This window comes from Ixodes scapularis, unplaced genomic scaffold (genome assembly GCF_016920785.2).
Source record: "Ixodes scapularis isolate PalLabHiFi unplaced genomic scaffold, ASM1692078v2 PGA_scaffold12__126_contigs__length_90152505, whole genome shotgun sequence".
In the NCBI taxonomy this organism is placed as follows: domain Eukaryota; kingdom Metazoa; phylum Arthropoda; class Arachnida; order Ixodida; family Ixodidae; genus Ixodes; species Ixodes scapularis.
This window is the reverse complement of record NW_024609838.1, coordinates 64,271,795-64,287,054: the sequence shown is the minus strand read 5'-3', so window position 1 is coordinate 64,287,054 and position 15,260 is coordinate 64,271,795.

Genomic DNA, 15,260 nt, shown 5'->3' with positions numbered 1-15,260 from the left:
TCGAGATTACCACGATTTCATTTCAACAGAGTGAGCGCGGTCGGCCATATCGAGGAGCAGTCGGCTCTCGAGTTGATTTTACTACGTTTTTCTTTTGTCTACATTAACGACATGTGCACTGACATTCGAAATAGCTGTCTCGCGACTGCATGCGGGCCAAACAGACTTGTCTATTTGGTCCTGTCGGCCAAACCCGCTCCTTATGCCCCCTGACAGCGTAAGCAGCGGCGTAATGTCCATCAAAACCCGCGTCGAGAGGGACAAAATATACGCTAAAACACCATTTATTACACGAAAAAATATATGATTATTTAATTGTGAGGTGCGCGCCACCTTAGGGATGTCGTAATGCCTCACTATTCTGCGAATACTTGAAATGTGCAAGCGCTGTTGCTGATCATTTTTTTTATATTCTGAGATAACAGAGTCGCTGTAGATACTTCGAGCCCATTAACCCACTACGTGTTGTCATCGTGGTGCGCAGGTTGTTTATTTGTGGCAGCAATATATACTGAACTTACGAACAAAAAAAATATTTTCCAGAAATAAGCTGCGCCGTAGATTTCGCAGTTCGCTAATACAGTGATGTCTCGTTAATATGAACGTCTTTGTTCCTCCCAAAAACCGTCCATAATGTCAGTTGTCCATATTAAAGAGACGCAAATGCATGTATTGCCCCAGTTTGTTCCCGAAAATGGTCTTCATATAGCGGGGTATTTATATTACAGAAGTCTATATCAACAAGACATGAGTGTAACAAAAAAAAACGTTTTGTTTTCACAAGGGCCATGCAGAACTAACAAATATGCTGCCATTCATTGGTAACCGGACAGAAGCTTACCGGATAAAAGCTTACCAGGCAGAAGCTCACCGCACGAAAGCTCGCCGAACAAAAACTCACCCGTTTTTTCACAGACCCGATCAAAAACTTACCACATTCTTCGGAGCTACCCGGGCGAGACACTGGCCGGGATAAAATGCGGATGTAATGCAAATTGCACCATTTTTAAAAGAACTGGTATCCCATCCCATGTAAATGTGTTGACAGATAAGCCATAACAGGCAGAAAAGCAATAATTTGGTACCACTATTTAGGTGTTCTAAACTGAGTGGAGCTTATAAGATTAAGCTTGCTTTACACAAGTTATGCCGGAGTACCCTTGTGCCAAATCCAAGAAACTTCGTGAACCGAAATTTTTGAACCCAAACAATGACCGAAGAAGCATGGTCACCCTTCGGTGACCTCTCTTTTTCAATGTGCTTATGTTAGGCTCAACGCGCACATAAAGCTTAGGTACAATGTTTCTTATTACTAAAACATGGGTTTTCTTCGGGTCGGGGTAATATTTGAAGTAAATGGCTAGGATGATTAAATTATTTCCGTCATTGTGCGTCGTAAGTGTATTTGAAATGAAGGATTTTTTCAGGGTGATGTGAAAGGGAAACTGAGGCAAAACTGGGTTATACAAACATCAAAGGTGCGAATTTAAAAAAAAATATTTTGAAGGAACGGGAGTTGGACCTTTTGGAAGGGTACAAGAAAAATAACCAATATAGAAACCTGTGCGGGATTTTGGATAGGCTGGCGTTCCTTCCACCAGAGCTTGTGTCCGAAGGACTAAACTACATCAGGGTAAAATCTACCGGTGAGATCGCTGACATGCTCAACTACTTTGATTGCACGTATGTTAAAGGCCCCTTCCGTGATACTTCTGCTCCTTATGCGGCGGCACCCAGAGCTAATTCTTCATTTTGCCTGACTGTGCGCCGACGCCGACAGGAGATATTCCCGAACGGTCAAATATGTACGACGCCACTCTTCAAAATAAAGACCGGACGAACAACACCTGCGAAGGAGGGAATTCCGGGTTCCAGAAGCTTGTCGGCTACGCACATCCGAGCGTCTGGAGGCTGATCGAATGCCTACAGCAAAATCAGGCGCTCGGTGCCACGGAATTGACACAAGCCCGGAGAGGAGACTCCCAGTGAAGCGGGTGTGAAAGACAACGCTGCGCCTGCAGAATCGTCTGAGAAATATTGGCGAAGGGTTCCAGCTACGCCGACATCTACAAAGACTGCTGGGGCTAGTAGGGGACTGCATTCACTTCTAATCATTTGATAAATAAACTTGTTTCCGATCTAATAAAAAAACATGCCCCTGTCAGATGTAACTTATCGTTGCATTTGAGTGTCGCACACGTGCACCGAATTTGTCCGCACGAGTGTTAATACCTGCGACCGGACATTTCATTGAACGCCGTTTCGTCGAACGCCGTTTCATCGAAGCCGTTTCATCAAATGCCGTTTCATCGAACGCCGTTTCATCGAACGCCGTTTCATCGAAGCCGTTTCATCGAACGCCGTTTTATCGAACGCCGTCTTATCGAACGCCAGGGTGGCATTCCCGCTTCCAGAAGCTGGTCGGAGGTGCCCATCCCGGGTTCCGGACGTTTTTGACTTGCATCGCCGCAGTACATCAATGGACCTTTTGGCGAATATGTGCTGCCACCTAGAAAAGTGACTGGGTTCGAGACTAAGTGGCGAGCAAACAAAGCGCGTGCAAGGCCTCTCCCACCCGTTCCACACCCAAAACGTCGGCCACATCCTGTTCGCCTGTTGAGCCGCTGTGACCTAGATACGGCTCCCTCAAACTTGCCTTTGTCCCCACCGTGGGTTATCTTCTGCTCCGATGTCGACACAAAGAAACCATCTTCCCTCTCTGCTCGGCCAGAAAGAAGAGAGAGAGAGGGTACTAGAACCATTTACTCTCAAACCGATGTTTCTACAAAAGGTCCATTGACGGAAGACAAGCTGGAGGCGATGCTGAGTTCCCAAGAGCCTCCTCGCCAGAAGAAGGCCATAGCGGCAAGAAATGAGAATGTCCGCCTTTTTTATGAGAACCGACGGAGCATGGCTATGGGGGACTTTCTGAGAGCAATTGCTCATCATTTGAAACGGTGAATGGCTGTCGCACGAACACATGAACCTCCGAAAGTTTTCAACTAAAATTTGAAGTGACGCACTTACTTTTGACTTCGTTGAGTCTTAGAACGAAAAAAAAAACAATATTTCGTTGACGTTTCATAAATAGCACCTCAGCTTTAGCTACTGCAAGCTTCGGGCAGTAAAAAAGTATCAATAGCAAGACATGAGAGGCTAAGAGGTTCACATGGCTAAAGTTGTTGCGCCTGCGCGAAACCCAAGTCGCCTTCTGGCCTCCACAAGTTGGAGTGCGCACTTACCGAGAGTGCGATTTTTTGTTTATTTGTTACAATACCCTCAAGGCCCACCGGGTAATACAAAGGGGGTGAACAGATAAGCACAATATGCGAAACAAACATAAATATCGGTACAAATATCCTCATGGGTTACTTGCATCAAAATAAATTGTAGCAGCTACAAGTTTGGACATTAAAAAAAACCTGACAATGAAATGGGTGAATGATGTGAAAATGCACTCGATCCGTGCATAAAAGAGCATCTTTCACACTTTTTATATAAAAGACATTCGATGAAACAGCCGTCACCGATTCGATGAAACGGTGTTCAATGAAACGTCCATTTTTTTGATAAAACGGCGTTCGATGAAATGTCTGGGAACCATTAATACCAACGTGAAATTTTCTTTTGGTGAGCTTTCGTCCGGGTCTCTGAGAACATCGGTGAGCTTTTGCCCGGGGAGGTTTTGTCCAGTGAGCTTCTGTCCGGTGAGCTTTTGTCCGGGATTCCCATTTATGGAACCATGAATTAAAGTTCCACAAAGACGCTACTGTGCTTCTCACGTGCTCAGTCTTTATAGAAATTACTGACTTAGGGGTTGTGAAAGACGCTCAGCAAATTTCGTATTGGGACCACATGATTAATTTCAATAATTAAAAAAGTTAAATGAAGAAGTTTAATTATTAGCTGGCTTATCGCAAAGATTAGCTTCCCCCATTATGTTCTCCCGGGCATATAGCTCACTCACACAAACCGCATAACTGTAGCTTTCGTGGCTTTTTTAAAACAAATCTGTAACAATAAAAAAAACACCCTATATATATATATATATATATATATAGGTGAAGTAAGGTAAATATAAAAACAACAGACCGGAAAAAGTTAGCAAGTCAAAGATACGTATGCGTACTTTCGGAGTTACTAATTCGAAGTTTATTACTTTTTTAGGCGTTTCGAGCGAGGACCGCTCTTCATCAGGTAGCGAGTGTACAGCCCGCGAATGTTTATATACCCCTAAGAAGAAATTAAAGGGAGTAAAGTGCAGTAGGAAATGAAAACAGCCTTGACAAAACAGATAGTTCACCCAGAAAAGACAGAGCCGAAACTTGCAAATAAAAAAAAAACAACAAGGTGGGCATAGAAAAATTATTTAATCTGAAAAAAAAAAAAACCGGTTGCCGAGAAGGTTATTTATTCTCCCACAAAAAAAAAAAAAAAGGTGTTTGAAAGTTTTTGGTTTGGAAGGGGTGACTCGTCTTCAAACCAGGAATAGGACACATGTGACCACTGACGCGCTCAAATCCCCAGACATTCCTTTGTGCTAGAAGCTCGAAGTTTGAGGTGGATTAAAGCTTTGGGGGATTTTTCCTTGAATAAGGAGTGGTAGGATGTGACAGTCTATGCCTGCCTGAGATTAACCGCTTGAGCCGTATTTATCCGTTTTGGAGGTTCTCTTCAGACTTAAATGTATTAGGATGTGGTTTAAGTATCGATTGCTAAGTTTGAAGATCTCCTAGTGTCTTCAGCGTGTGCATCTCGAGAAGCTCAAGGGCGCAGAGGATCAGCTCTCCAACGAGACAGCTGCAAACTAAACAGCCTTCCCGGACTTTCATTAATGCCCTGGTTGAAAGTAATAAACTTATAAATAAAATATGATTCTTTTTCCTCTCTTTCAAATTTTGTGCTGAAGCCTGATTCCGAAATTACAACAGAAATGTGCTTGATTGAGTGATTTGAAAGAGGCAAGTCCTTTGAGAGCGCAAGTTCGGGGAGTGTTTGTGCGTGATATTTGTGGCTGTTAAAGCGTAGTCTGAAAGCCAGATTGATCTGTCCGACGTACTGTTTGTTACAGACATTGCAGTGCAGGAGATAAATCGCGTTTGACGCGCCGCAATCGTAGCTACCCCTTATGTTCCACATTAACTCCGAATTTGTGCTCGTGGCGTTCTTTGTTTCTAACATGTGCTTGCATACTTTACACCTGGGCTTTCGGCATGGTCGGCAACCTAAACTTGCGGGGGTTGTAGTTTTTGATTTTACGAAGACGTCCCGAAGGTTCCTGCCGCGTCAATAGACGACCCGATGAGCGGCGGGAAAGATTTCTTTGAGACGGTCGCTCTGTGACAGAACATTGTAATTTTTGCTCAGTATGTTGTTGGTGTTTGGAAGATTGGCTGTATACGTTAAAATAAGGTTAGACTGTCTGCTTTCTTGAGGACGCTCTATTCGGTTGCCAATAATGTCTGAGCGGTCGAGGTTTCCTGCCTTGCTTATAGCGTTATCGATTACGTTTGTTGGATACCTCTGCTGGGTTAGTACGCGTCTCAATTCCTGAGCATTATGTTCAAAGTCGTTGTTGTCTGAGCATATGCGCTTAAATCTGTGGGCCTAAGAGTAGAGCAGACTAGTCTTACTGTGTCGAGGATGGTAGCGATTGAAATGGAGGTATTGTTGTCTATCGGTAGGTTTTCTGTAAAGTTTCGTACTTAATTTGTTATTGGCAATTTCCACAGTTTCATCTAGGAGGTTTCTGCACTTTTGTGATACGGAGTGAGTAAATTTTATTACTGAGTGAGCTAAATTGAAGGCGGCGATGAATTTCATGAGTTTGTCTTCACTACCGGCCCAGATAATGAATATGTCGTCGATGTATCTTGTGTAAAACAGCGGTTGAGTGGGGCGTTCAGCGAGAAAGGTGGTATCCAGTTGTGACATATATATGTTAGCGTAGTTTGGCGCCATCTTATTTCTGATAGCGGTTCCGTTGATCTGCAGGAAGCGCCTATTCTCAAATTCAAAGTGATAGTTCTACAAAACCAGCTTCATCAGAATCGAAACGACGTCCCCCTCGATGTCAAGTGTGTGCTGAGCGTGTTCATACGCTTCGATCACTGCCGCAATTCCGTCTCTGTGGGGTATATTTGTATATAGGGAAGCCACATCAAAGGTTACGAGAAAAGCGTTATCCGGAATGTCTAGTGGGGCAATTTTCTGCAGGAAGTGGCTGGTGTCCTTAAAGGGCCCATGAAACGATTTTTGGGTTGGGATAAATCATTTTAGATTGGGATTTCACTAATAGCACATCGTTCAGTGGACCAAAAGAAAAAAGGTAGAAAGTCAAAAGCCTGACTTTCAGTGCGAAAATTTGAAAACAGAGCGGACTATTTCGTACCTCCTCCCCTTCGCAACCTCTCTGCCTTTTCACTGTGATACATCCGCGGTCCCAAAAGCGCGTTATCGGGTCCAAACTTACGTCACACGCAACCGGACCTCACTTATTCCCTTCACCCCTAGGCTGACATTGTGGTGGAAGCTACGCGCTTGCCGGACCAATCAGCCGCCTCCTTTTCATCACCTGACTTCATTCTCTGCAGCCACGTTGGCACGTGGCTGCAGAGAACGAAGCTACGTGCCAACGAGCACGTAGCTTCAACAGCACCGTCAGCTTCGGAATGAACGGGGTGGGGAAAGGAACTTTTGTCTGAATTTTGAGCGACGGGTTAATCTTCTAGGGGGAGAATGGATGTGTCCGGGATAACACAAACGAGAGTGCGAGCAAGAGGGGACTCCCCCTTTTCGTCTTCTTTAACTGTTTGGTGGAATGTGCGATTTATGAGTTGAGGAGGAAAGCGAAACAGGAAAAAGTTGGAAAAGCGTTTCATGACCCCTTTAACAAATGAAGGGAAGGTTGGAGGACAGTCCTTGATCAGTGTATCGACAAGACTCGAGACGCGTTCGGTGACTGTACCTATTCCTGACACTATGGGTCGCCCGGGGTTGTTGATCTTGTGTATTTTAGGAAGGAGATAAAAGCAACCGGGTTTAGAGTGGGATGGTTTTATGTCGTTAAGAACCAACCTCCTTGGTTATTTTCCCACTTTTCTTTAGAACTACTAATTTCTTTATGATGGCCGTTTCAAGACTTTGTGTAGGGTCTATCGGCAGTTCCTGGTAAAATGATGAGTCATTCAGATGACGAAAGCCCTCATCAAGATAGTCTTTTATATATATACCGTGAAAAGGAGATAAATGCTTTAAAACGTATTTATTGGATGACGTTCCGAGCGGGGACCGCACTTCATCGGGTCCTAATGTTGCAGTGAAAGGTGGAAGCCCGTAAATTTGACACGGCGGCAAAAAAAAAAAAAAAAAGAGAAAACATTAAGGAAAAGTTAAAAACAACTTCTCAGAACTGACAATGGGTAGACGAAGGCCGCGGCCAGGGAAGGGGCCCCGCATGCATCCCCAAACAACCTCCCGCTAGGCGCCGTTGGGGCCCAAAAGTGTCCAGAAGGAAACAAGGGTATAAACCGAAATGAAGTGGGCCCAAAAGCGCGCCCGGGTGGCCAAGAAGGGCCAGCAGAGACACAGGAGCAGCTCGGGCGCGAACCGAGACGCGCGATGGTTCATGTTACACACCCAAACACCCCTCTCCACCCCCCCCCCCCCCCCACCCCGCACACCCACACACTCACGTGCAAGCATGCCCCCCCCCCCCCCTTTTTTATTTTCTTCCAGTTTCCTTATTTTTATTTTTCTCACCTTAGAAATAATGGAAACAGCGCGCAAACGACAAGGACGGGAGGAAAAGGAGTACACAGCTCAGCGCTCGTCCTGTGTACTCCTTTTCCTCCCGTCCTTGTCGTTTGCGCGCTGTTTCCATTATTTCTAAGCATGAACCAACTCGCCCACATCGCTACTCTGATTTTTCTCACCGCCCGCCTCCCCATCTCGCACACGAGAGTGAAGACATTCCTCGAGGTCGTAATGATGTCCAGTGCTCTAAGCAGCGGACTCTTTCTGTTTTTTTTTTTTTTTTTTTTTTTCTTTTTCCGTTAACGTGGGGGTTTCGAGGAGGTGAACCGTTCAAAATGTAAGCAGCTAAGCAGGCCGGAGCTCTCGTTAATGCCCGCTCGCAGTGTGTTAAACTTTTTAATTAGGTACGATTCCTTTTGCTCCACTTCGCGTGCTTACTGAATCCTGATTGAAGTATAGTTACAAACATTTTGTTTATTTGGGACGCATATGTCTAGAAAGCGGGAGTTTGGGGAGTGTGTTAAGGTGGGACTTGTGATTGTTACATCTTCTTCGGAAGGGAAGACCGGTTTGTCCAATATAATGCATGTTGCATACCCAGCAGTGCAACCGATAGACAACATTAGCTGAGTTACAGTTATAATTTCCGGTTTCCCTAAAGGTGAAGTCCGAATTTGTACTTTTTGCCTCAATGGATTCCGTCATGTGGCTACACACTTTGCACTGCGGCACCCGACATGGCCGAGATCCCAGAAACTCCTTATGTTGGTTTCAGATCGCACTAGCATGTCTTTAAGGCTTTTTCCTCGACGGAAGACGACGTTTGGAGCCTGCGTTTGGAGACAGATTGAAGGCGCTGGTTTTGTGAAAGAGTATGAAATTTTTTGCGTAGGATGTTGATGTTAGGAAGGTTACTTCCGTAGGTTAGCACTAAATTATATGGATTATTCTCTGAGTTTCGAACGCTTATTTTGTTGATGGCTGTCGTGCGGTCTAGTCTACTAGCCTTTTCTATAGCACTGTTGATGATGCCTGGCAGATTATTTTGCATAAAGAGTGCTGTCGTTAAATTATTTGCGTTTTGTTTGAAGTCTTGCTCGTTGCTGCATATTCGTTTGTCCTATGCGCCTGGGAATATGGCAAACTATTTTTCCAGTGGCGGGGGTGGCAGCTATCATAGTTAAGATATTGTTGCCTGTCCATGGGATTTCTGCAGAGATTAGTGGAAAGTTTGTTATCCTGAATTTCGACGGTAACGTCCAAGATACTAATTGCCCGCTGCGATATGTTGTGGGTTAATCGAATAGAGGAATGAGCCAAATGGTATTATGGTATTATATATATAATATATATATATATATATATATATATATATATATATATATATATATATATAAAATATATACATAGTGGTTAGCACACCCGACCGGACATTGGGAGGCCCAGAGTTCAAATCCTGGCTCCGCCAATTTTTGGCTTTCGGCGGGTTCCTGGAAACTTCAATTCTTTGATTCATTGGATTAAGAACGGTTCATTCATCTGCACATATTCGTTCATAATATATATATATATATATATATAGTGGTACATAGACGACGACGAAGACAGCGACAGGCCATCGGCAGGGGCTCGTGCACGCAGGCGCTGCAGCGGGAAGTTTTAGATTAAAACTATCGTTCGGAGGGCACCCCGTTCCCATTGCTCCTTCCAGCACCGTAACATACTTGGGGGAGGTGCGGGGGTCCCTTGTCCAAGCCATCTTTACAGCTCTGCCTTCACGCATCTTCGAAGTAATCGGGTGCTTACATCGCCTGCCATGGCACAAGGTGAGCAAGCGGCGACTCTGGCCATCCGTACTGCTCCATACCCTACCGTCAGCGTGATCCTCCCACATTGGCTGGCTTCGGAAACGACGATGTCAACGAACAGCTTCGCACATTCGAACGAGTCAGTGTGCATAACACTTGGGACAACACACTTAAAGTTGCCAATGCCGTTTTCTACCTCCGCGACACGGCGAAAGTGTGGTTTGACAGTAATGAAGAACATATTGCTTCATGGGATGCCTTTAAGACCAGACGTCTTCGGCTGTCCCGTGAGCCGCAAGGAGAACGCCACCGAGCAACACGCAACGAGAGCCCAATCTACAGTTGTGTCTATCACCACCTACGTTGAGACAATCTGGCGCTTTGCAAACGTGTGAGCCCCACCATCCCTGTGAATGAAAAGGTCGAAAACATCATGAAAGGAATTGCCGAAGACGTCTTCGCAGTGTTGGTTTCACGAAATTCAACAACCGTGGCCCAAGTTCAGGAAGAGTGCCAACGCTGGGAAGGCCACATAAGCAGGTGCATTACCTTCCCCTTTACGATCTCTCGGCTTCAGGACTGCGTCGCGTCGTCCGGACCACCCTTGACAGGCGACATCAAGAACCTTAATCGGCAGACCATCAAAGAAGAGCTCGCCGTTCTCTTTACACCCTCTCGCCGAGACCTCCAAAGCGAACCCGTTGACCTGTCACCCGAAGGCATACGAACCATAACTCGGAACGAGTTGGCACAGTCAGTACCATCACCACAAGAAACTGTCTGCGCAGCCTCACCAGCGAATGCCTACGGCACACCAACTTGTTTTCCAGCCGACTACAACCCCAGATTCGTCCAAAACTCTGAGAGGCCATGGCCCCGGCAGTTCCCCTCCCCTCCGGCCACCAGACGATCCACCTGTTTCTACTGTGGCATACCGGGTCACATAGCTAGATTCTGTCGCCGTCGCATCGCGGATACTTCTCGGGCATACAATCCTCGAGCCTTCCCACAGTACAGAGATTATCATCCCGACAGTTATCATCACGACGCAGAAGAACACCTACTTAGTAACCCACGGCGTTCAGTTTCCCCTTCATATCGCGCCCATGCAAACCGAAGCCCCTCACCTGCAGGATACAGGTGACGTTCTCCGATTCGGTTTGACGAAACGCTGCCCAAATCATTTCACGATGGGAAAAACTAAAGGATGCAGCTAAAAGGGGTACGGCTGCTCCTTCACTTCCTCAACATCCCCCACCGACTACGTCCTTTTCAAACCTTTCAGGCATAATCATTAAGAAGGTAAGCTTCACAGCATTTGTCGACACAGGACTGTCCATTTCTACAATTTCTGACCGTGTCCGTAAGCGATTGCGACTTGTTTGTACACCCAAGGAACACGGTAGTCTTCGTAGCGCAAACACTACACTGATTTATCTCCTCGGCTTAGTTTCTGTTGAGATTATAATTCAAAATGAACCTCATCGTCACATTTTCGCAGTTCTACCGAGTTGCTCACACGACATTATTTTAGGCTGGGACATTTTAGTGACTCGACGTGCGCTTATTGACTGTGGGGCGAAATCGTTACACCTCATCGAAGTTACTCCTGGCGTTGAACCTCTTTCATACAACCGTGTTTCTTTCCGTGCAACAAGTAGCACTCGAATTTCACCCTTCACCGCAGCGCTTATTCAGTTAATTGCAGACCTTCCAGACTATGATTATTTATTTAAACCGAACTTAGAAGTTTTCTTTCAGAAAGGTCTCGCGCTACCCTTTGCTCTCACGCGATCGCGTTCTTGTGTATCTACTGTTCTCCTAGCAAATACTACTAACATCTACCAAATTCTTCCGGCTGGTTCATGTATTGCTACAACGACGCTTCACGACGTCATATACATCAATCCTGTTAGCGATATCTGCTTGACGTGCAACGCACCTTTGATTTCCGACTCCATGGCTGGCCAGAAATTGCTTCGCCACACCATTAACGCCAATTTGACTAAGTCACAACGTGACGCCTTGCATAAGCTACTGTGCTCTTTTGTTCATATCTTTGACTTTCAATCTACTCCCCTAGCACAAATGTCAATTGTTCAACATACCATTGCAACAGGAGACCACCAGCCTTTACGCAGTCATCCATATCGTGTTTCTGCCAAAGAACGCGAAGTTACACAAAATCATGCGAGTGACATGTAACGCAAAAACATCATCCAGGATTCATCCAGTCCCTGGTCATGCCCGGTGGTACTGGTTAAAAAGAAGGATAACACCTGGAGATTCTGTGTTGATTACAGGCGCCTCAACAAAATAACCAAGAAAGACGTTTACCCTCGTCCACGAATAGATGACGCACTTGATAACCTACACGATGCCAACTACTTTTCTTTGATCGATATGCATTCAGGGTATTGGCAAATCAGCGTAGACGAAAAAGATCGCGAAAAGACAGCTTTCGTTACCCCTGGTGGCCTTTACGAGTTCCGTGATATGTCCTTCGGATTGTGTAACGCTCCAGCCACTTTCGTGCGAATGATGGGTTCTTTGCTCCGAGGCTTGCGTTGGACAACTTGTCTATGCTATTTAGATGACGTTATAATATTCTCGTCCACTTTTGACACACACTTGTCTCGCCTGACAGCTGTGCTGAAAATATTTCGCGACGCTGGCCTTCAGCTGAACTCTAAGAAGTGTGTATTTGGAAACACTGAAATTAAGATCCTCGGCTACCTGGTCAGCCGCCAGGGCATATCCCTTGATCCCGAGAAATTAACTGCAAATTCCCAGTTCCCCCCTCCGACGACTCAGAAGGCTTTGCGCTCTTGTCTTGGGCTGTGCTCCTATTTCCGACTGCTCATTCGTGTCTTCGCTGAAATATCAGCCCCCCTGCACCACCTTCCGAGAAAGGACGTCCCTTTCATTTGGTCTAAATTCGAACAACGTGCATTTCATGCTCTCAAAACCGCGCTTACAACACAACCCGTTTTGGCCCATTTCAAACCCTTGCTTGAAGTGGAAATACACACCGATGCTAGTGGACACGGTCTTGGTGCTGTCCTCATTCAAAAACACGAAGGCAAAGAGCATGTCGTTGCCTATGCGAGCCGTGCTTTATCTAAATCTGAAATGAAGTATGCAATCACAAAAAAAGAATGTCTCGCGATTAATTGGGCAATTGCTAAGTTTTGACCATACGTATTTGGACGCCCCTTTAAGGTTGTAACAGATCATCATGCCTTATGATGGTTATCCAACCTGAAAGATCCCCCCGAAAGGCTCGGAAGATGGGCCCTTAAATTTCAAGAATACAATCTATCTATATTTTATAAATTGGGTATAAAACATGAAGCGCCTGATTGCTTGTCTAGAAATCTGATGTCTTCAGACCCATCACTCCCTTCTACGCCCATCAATGTGATCGCTTTGACATTAAGCTTAGACTTTGCTGTAGAACAGCAAAAAGACAAATCTCTCCGCCAAGTATTTCAGTGTTTACAAAAGTGTGCTCAGACACGTAATGAAAAACGCCTTACCAATATCTACACATTGGAACACAGAATATTATACTGCCGGAACTATGATCCGCAAGGTGCGCCACTACTGTATGTTGTTCCTAAGCATCTCCGCGGCGACATATTGCGTACTCTCCATGATAATCCCACAGCTGAACACATAGGGTTCTTCAAGACATACACGCGTGTCCGACACAGTTTCTACTGGCAGGGCACGCCCCGTGATATTTTCAAACACGTTGCATCATGTGTACAATGTCATCGCCGCAAACGACCCACTACCGCGCCCGCCGGACGCCTACATCCTCTTTACCCTCCCCATTATCCATTTGAACGCGTGGGGATTGACCTTTTAGGTCCACTTCCGGTAACGCAATCAGGCAACAGGTTGGTTATTGTCGCAATTGACCACTTGTCGCGCTATGCCGAGACGTTACCATTGCCTACCTCCAATGCTGAAGATGTCGCCGCTTTCCTTCTTAAAGGGCATCTCCGCCGTAATTTTGATGGTCACCGATTTCTATAAAATTTTCACCATGTATTTGGATGCCTTTCTTCAGCATGTGTACAAAATATCTCGAAAAAATATAATTTTTTTTAGAAGAAAATGAATTTTGAAATTTACATGTACACACCCAAATCACTTGCTGCAGCCCTACTGGCAACACTGAGCAAGAGCGGCCCACGGAGGCTGCCATGATGGCGCTGACGTTGCCGTGACGTCACATGTTGGTCAGGGTGCTTGCTTTGTAGCTAGTTGGTGCTAGCGACTGTCTGCTTTTTTCTTATGTTATCGCTTTATACAGTTATGTAAGAGCGCGTAATGGCGACTGGAGGAAATTGGTGTTGTGTGTGGAAGCGTCGCTTGAAAACACGGTCTACTAAAACCGTCTATTGTCAGACGCCAAGATATAACAAAAAGTGCCTCCAATTAAAAGGCATAACGTCGATCAGTTTTTCTTGGCGTGCTAGCAACAAAAGCTGCCTTACCATTCCGCTTCGGAAGCGGCATCTGGGTCCACATGGTGGCGGATCACGAATGCAGCCGCCGCTGGCGGTTTTCTCGGAGGCGATGCCGGCGGATCGTATGAGAACGGGGTTATCGTCATCGTCCTCAACATCTAGCAGCATATCCTCATCGTTGCTCGATTCAGACGAGCCTAATGAGTCCATTTTTATCCACGGCACGAACACAAAGCAGTGACCTGCTGCCAGGCTGGCCAGGCTCAAACTGCACACGTGCGAGTGTTTATACCATATGTGACGTCACGTCAAAATGGCGGACCAGTCGAGTGGAAAGTTAGTTTCGGTATTGGTTTCAGCGTATTTTAACGATTAGAAATTATGCAAACAGTTTTTTCATGATTTAACTTGAAACTTACTTTTAACATGAAAGGGTACTAAATTTTTAGTACCCTTTCCGAAAATATGTTTTGATAAAAACGCTCAAATTGACGGCGGAGCTGCCCTTTAAACAAGTTTTTCTGCGGCACGGACCTCCTCGGCATCTAATCAGCGACCGAGGCACAGTCTTCCTGTCCGAAATGGTTCAACAGTTTTTAGGCCTCTGTAGAAATGTACATAAACCTACTACAGATTACCATCCCCAGACGAGCGGTTTAGTAGAACGTTTCAATCGCACAATAGCAGACATGATCGCCATGCACGTCCAGTCCGATTATCAGAACAGAGTTAATTATCCGGGACTTCAATAATTTTCTTAAATGGGCCCCTGGCCCAGGACCAAAACGCCACAAGGCTTTTTTTTTTGGTTTTCATAAGCAGTTTTTGCAAGAGCGATTTGGCCTGCGTTTTCCGAAACACCCTTTAAATATATACAGGGTGTTTCATATATATATATATATATATATATATATATATGTTTATTTTTGGACATGTGCGCACAAAAACGTTGCGGTGAATTCAGCATTTCAATTCGCAATGTGGGATATATGATGTAATACATAGCATCTTCATAGTTCCTGTTCTTTGTTAACTTTTGGGATGGCCAGTTCCTTCGGAAGTTCGAAAACTAGACCTCATGAAGCTGTCCTGTTCACTAGGTATTGACAGCAGTTCAGACGCTGTGCCTATTTTAGGCAAACAGTATCTCCTGTTAGTGTCACGTGACCGCAGCCTCCAACCGGGATATAAGGCAGAGCACGGAATCTGCCTGAAG